We start from the raw sequence: 6,353 nt of genomic DNA on the forward strand, positions 1-6,353 counted from the left end.
TAACTGTCCTTCTACCTGTGGATGCTGCTTTTAAGAACTGACAGCCCCATGGCCAGTAAATCTCTTTTTTTTTTTCTTACTTAGCTAGAGAAGTACTCTTTTATTATTTTTTCCAAACTTCTATTTTTTTTTTTACAAATTTCAATTCTACATAAAAATGGAAAGAATAGTACAACAGGGGACCTCCCTGGTGGTGCAGTGGTCCAGAATCTGCCTGCCAATGCAGGAGCGTGGGTTCGAGCCCTGGTCCGGGAAGATTCCACATGCCACAGAGCAACTAAGCCCATGAACCACAACAACTGAGCCCGTGTGCCACAGCTACTGAAAGCTGTGAGCCTAGAGCCTGTGCTCCACAACATCAGAAGCCATCCCAATGAGAAGCCTGTGCACCACAACAAAGAGTAGCCCCCACTCGCCACAACTAGAGAAAGACCATGTGCAGCAACGAAGACCCAACGCAGCCAAAAAAAAAAAAAAAGAATAGTACAACATCCATTTATCAATTGATAACATTAATATTTTGTCTTATTTACTACATATGTGTGTGTATATATATCTTAAAAATATATACATACATACTTTAAAAATATTATTTTATGATCCTTTCAAAAGTAAGTTACAGGGCCTCCCTGGTGGCGCAGTGGTTGAGAGTCCGCCTGCCGATGCAGGGGATACGGGTTCGTGCCCCGGTCTGGGAGGATCCCATATGCCGCGGAGCGGCTGGGCCCGTGAGCCATGGCCGCTGAGCCTGCGCGTCCGGAGCCTGCGCGTCCGGAGCCTGTGCTCCGCAACGGGAGAGGCCACAGTGGTGAGAGGCCCGCATACCGCAAAAAGAAAAAAAAAAAAAAAAAAAAAGTAAGTTACAAGTTGTAGACATCATGGCATTTCTTAAATATGCTAAATATTTTAGTATACATTGCTTAAGAAAAAATACATTCTCTACTGTTTTAGTTTCCTGTGGCTGCCGTAACAAATTACGACAAACTTGGTGACTTAAAACAACAGAAATGTATTATTTCTCAGTTCTGGAGGCCAGAATTCTAAAATCAGAGTGTTGCAGAGCCACATTCCCTCTGGAGACTCTACAGGAGAATCCTCTTTGCCTCATCCAGCTTCTGGTGGCTGTTGGTATTCCTTGACTTGAGGCCACATCACTCCAGTCTCTGCTTCTGTGGTGACGTTACCTCTTTTTCTTCTGTCTCCTCTGTGCATCTCTTATAGGAATCCTTCTCATTGGATTTAGTTACCACACAGATAACCCAGGATGATCTCCTCATCTCAAGACCCTCAACACTCTACATCTACAAAGACCCTTTTTCCAAATAACATTCAAAGGTTCTGGGGATTAGGACATGGGTATATCTCTCTGGGGGCTACCATTCTTTCCAATACACCTACACAACCGCAATACAATTGTCATCCTCAAGAAATTTAACACAGATACACAGATTACCTAATATATGATCCATAGTTAAATTTTCCCAATTGTCCTCATAATTTATGGCTTTAAAAAAATTATTTTATTTTTTTATTTCTGGCTGCATTGGGTCTTCATTGCTGCACGTGGGCTTTCTCTAGTTGTGGCGAGTGGGGGCTACTCTGTTGCGGTGCGTGGACTTCTCATTGCCGTGGCTTCTCTTGTTGTGGAGCACGGGCTCTAGGCATGCAGGCTTCAGTAGTTGTGGCACGCGGGCTCAGTAGTTGTGGCTCGTGAGCTCTAGAGCACAGGCTCAGTAGTTGTGGCACATGGGCTTAGTTGCTCCAAGGTATGTGGGATCTTCCCAGACCAGGGCTTGAACCCATGTCCCCTGCACTGGCAGGCAATTCTTAACCAATGCGCCACCAGGGAAGCCTCCAAAGCAACTTCTTAATGGTATTGTTTTCTTGCATCCTTCCTGCTTTGTATAATCGGTTATACGTCAACCTCTGTTTTTGTTCCTTCTCAAAGAGCTACTATTAGTTTTCTGTCTGTTTTCTTCCTAGTCTGTTCTTTTTGCGGAGTATGGTTGAACGGATGCTTTCTGTTTTCCTTGTCCTGGTGAAGGTGATTGCTAATGGGTGGGCTGTTTGGTCACACTGCTCTCCTTATCTTTCTCGAAAATATCTTCAGGGGCTTCCCTGGTGGTCAAGTGGTTATGACTCCACGCTTCCACTGCAGGGGATGCGGGTTCGATCCCTGGGAGGGGAAGTTCTTCATGCCACAATGTGTGGCGAAAAAAAAAAAAAGAAATCTTCAAAAGGTGGCTTCTTAGTACTCACAAATATATTGCCATTTCTCCCTTGGAGTGCAATTGTTAGAACTGGTTGATACAGGTCCCTGAGGAATGCTCTAAATTTGTTAGTAATTGCTTTGATTCCTTATTCTCTGATTTTCATAGAAGTTACAGAACTGTGTAGATATAAAGTTGTCTGTTTCTTTTGCTGCGTTTGACCAGTAGTGTGATGGTGAATGGTCCTTGTATGGAAGAAGGAATGAAATGTTAGAAGGGAGAAGGGATGAAAATGTGGAAGGAAAAAAAATAGGATTTTGTGGGAATGGAGAGGGAGGTGGGTAAAGTGTGAATTATTAGTCATAAAGCCAGCTAATGAGTTTGAAGCCTTGTCATTCAGGCATGAAAATAAGGAAAAAGATTAAGAATCTAGAGAACCAAATCTAGTAGGGTAAAAGTAGTTAAGAAATTGCCTCTAAAATGATATCTTTTCTTTTCTTTTCTTTTCTTTTTTCTTTTTTTTTTTGGCTGCTTTGGGTCTTAGTTGCAGCATGCAGAATCTTCGTTGTGGGATGTGGGCTTCTCTCTAGTTGTGATGTGAGGGCTCTCCAGTTGTGGCGCACAGGCCCAGTTGCCCCCTGGCATGTGGGATACCAGTTCCCCGACCAGGGATCGAACTCATGTTCCCTGCATTGGAAGGTGGACTCTTAACCACTGGAACACCAGGGAAGTCCCTAAAATGATATCATTATCTACTCTTTCTCAAAACATACCTGTATTCTTAGAAGAAAGGAGAAAAAGGGCTTGGTAAGTGTTAAGGTCCTGTGAATGACAAACCACTGAAGTAAGTTATTTTTTGGAGTTGGAATTTTATAGAATCATGGAACATAAGATCTGAGGGAACTTAAAAAGAGTTGTTCTTTACTCACAGTCATTCATTTATTAAACAAATATTTGTTGAATGTGCCTGATACAATGTCAGGTCACGTAGGTGAAAAAATAATTCCTATCCTGAAGGATAGAAAAATTGTTATGAAAAAGTTTTGCACATTACAAAGAGCATACAGAGGAAGGGATGTCTGTCTTTGCCTTTTTGTTTATTTGTTTGTTTGCTTGTTTTTGAGATGAGGTATCAATACTTGAAAAGAAATTGTAGTTTGTCTAGTGAACAGGAGGGGATGAAATGCTGGCTGAGGAGATAGCATATGAAAAGGTACAGGAATATGACATTGGAGAGTATATTTAGAGAACAGCAAGTAATTAGGTATATTAGAGATGCCAATCATTTCTCCTATGCTCACATCCTCTTCTTAGGAATCTGCCCTTCTCAAGGCTAATATATATTGAATACTCTATATGTTGAATGACCCTATACCCTTGGCCACATCACCAGGAATCAGCCCTTGACTGGAACTAATGAAATTTTCTCTTGCAGGAATAAGGTAAACTGAATAGACTTTCACTGTTAGTAATGGTAGACTATATAATTCAAGTCAACCCTCCTACTGAAGGCAGCTAAACAACCTGGATGAAACCTAAAAAGCATCTTCTAGAAACATCTCATAAAATAACAAGACAGTGAGGAATTACTCGGCCAAAATTCTCAATAGGTAAGGAATTTGGAGTGATGAGCCTGACACTCATGCTCCTTTTGTCTGGAGACATTTACTGATTCAGAAGTGACTGGGAAGTTAAAGTGTACTTTTGGCAGTCTTGAGAGTTTATGGAAACAAAATTTGGAGTCTAGGAGCCATAAAAGGTGGTAACCCTAATATACCACCCTGTGCTTTGGCTCAGGACTTTAAAACACTGCACTGTAGGTATAAGGGAGCACTGGAAGTTAACTAACCCTCATACAGACTGCAGGCTGACTTCATATCTTCTTAAGTGGCCCAGAAAAATCTAAAAGCCTGAACTTGTATTAAACTGTCCCTAATTGCTAGTGGCAAGAGCAAATAAAAATCCTCTTTGGGGGAAAATATCATCATCGTTGGCATCAAACTATTTATATAATTTTTTTGCCATGTGGCATGTGGGATCGTAGGATAAAACCTGTGCCCCTGCCCCTGCCCCCCTGCAGTGGAAGCACAGAGTCCTAACCACTGGACTGCCAGGGAATTCCTGTTTTGTTTTTTTTTTCAAATACAGTGTCCAGCACAAAGATAACCATGCACATAAGGAGACAAGATACCATGAGGAAGGAGAGAAATAACAGATAATAGAAACAGACCCACAGGGACTCTGATGATACAATAACTGGACACAGACTATAAAATAACGGTTTACTATGTTCCAGGAGATAAAAGCTAAACTTGAAAAATTTGGCAGAGAACTGGATACTATAAAAAGTGACATTAAAAAACAAATAGCAGCTTTGTAAATGAACAAAATAGAAACTCTAGACTGAGACATGGTGAGCACTGAAATTTGTAGGATCAGAGATTCAAGTCTGGTGAGCTTGTTGGTCCATCTGTAAGTCCAGGAAGAAATACAGAGAGAAAGAGAGATGAGAAAGCATGTGATCCCAGGGAAGAAAGATGAATGGAGAGAAAGCTACCTGGCTATTTTCCAATTCAGCCTTTTCCCACTACAACTGATGCCACAATAAATATCTTTGTACACGTATGCTTATATACTGGTATTTTTATTTCTAGAGAAAAGATCCCATATACTGCATTAAAAGGGTATGTTACATTTTAGGGACTTTCCTGGCAGTCCAATGGTTAAGACTCTGCACTCCCAATGCAGGGAGCACAGGTTCGATCCCTGATCGGGGAACTAAGATCCCGCACGCCACACGGTGCAGCCAAAAAAAAAAAAAAGGGTATACTACATTTTAAAAGATACTGCCACATTACTTTCCCAAATGGTCATAGCACTTATCATTTCCCCCAGCAATGTATGAGAGTTCTCATCCCCCATATTCTTTCCAGTACTGAATGTTATCAATGTTTTGATATATTGCCAATATGAGGAGTTAGAAATGGTATATTAAAAGTGTATTTTTCATAAAGAAAAACATGACCAATGGAATAGAATAGAGTCCAGAAATAAACCTCTGCATAGATTTTCAAATGATTTTCAATAAGGATGTCAAGACCTTTCAATGGGGAAAGGACAGTCTTTTCAACAAATAGTATTGGGATATCCTCATATACTGGATATCCTCATGTAAAAGAACTTACCTTATACCATATACAAAAATTAACTCAAAATGGATACAAGACCTAAATGTAAGAACTAAAACTATAAAATTCTTAGAAGAAAAAATAGAGGAAAAGCTTCATGTCATTGGATTTGGCAATGATATCTTGGATATGATACCAAAAGCACAGGCAACAAAAGAAAAATAAATTGAATTTCATCAAAAGTTAAAACTTTTGTGCATCAAAGGACACTATCAATAGAGTAAAAAGGTAACTTATGGAATGAGAGAAACTATTTGCAAATCATATATCTGATAAGGGATTAATAAAAAGAATATGTTAAAAAAAAAACCCTACAACTCAACAATGACAAAAAACAAACAGCCCAATTAAAAAATGGGCAAGGACTTGATTAGATATTTCCCCAAAGAAGATATACAGATGGCTGATAAGAATATGGATGATGCTTAGCATCACTAATCAATAGGGAGATGCAAATTAAAACCACAATGGAATATCACTTCATTTCCACTAGGATGGCTACAATCAAAAAGACAGATAAAAACAAGTGTTGGTGAGAATGTGGAGAAATTAGAACCATTGTATATTGCTGGTGAGAATGTAAGATGTTACAGTGTTTTAGAAAACAGTTTTGTGGTTCCTCAAAAAAATTAAAAATTGAATTACCATATGATCCAGCAATCCCACTTCTGGGTATATTATACCTAAAATAATTGAAAGCAAGGACTTGAACAGCTATTTGTATACCAATGTTTGTAGCAGCATTATTCACAATAGCCAAAGGTGGAAAGTAACCCAAGTATCCACTGACAAATGAATGGATAAACCAAATGTAGTATATGCATACAGTAGAATGTTATTCAGCCTTAAAAAGGAATAAACTATTGACACATGCTACAATACAATGAACCTTGAAATGCTGTGCTAAGTGAATAAGCGAGATGCAAAAGAACAAATATTTTATGATTCCACTTAT

The sequence above is a fragment of the Mesoplodon densirostris genome, chromosome 2 (assembly GCF_025265405.1).
Source record: "Mesoplodon densirostris isolate mMesDen1 chromosome 2, mMesDen1 primary haplotype, whole genome shotgun sequence".
Lineage (NCBI taxonomy): Eukaryota > Metazoa > Chordata > Mammalia > Artiodactyla > Ziphiidae > Mesoplodon > Mesoplodon densirostris.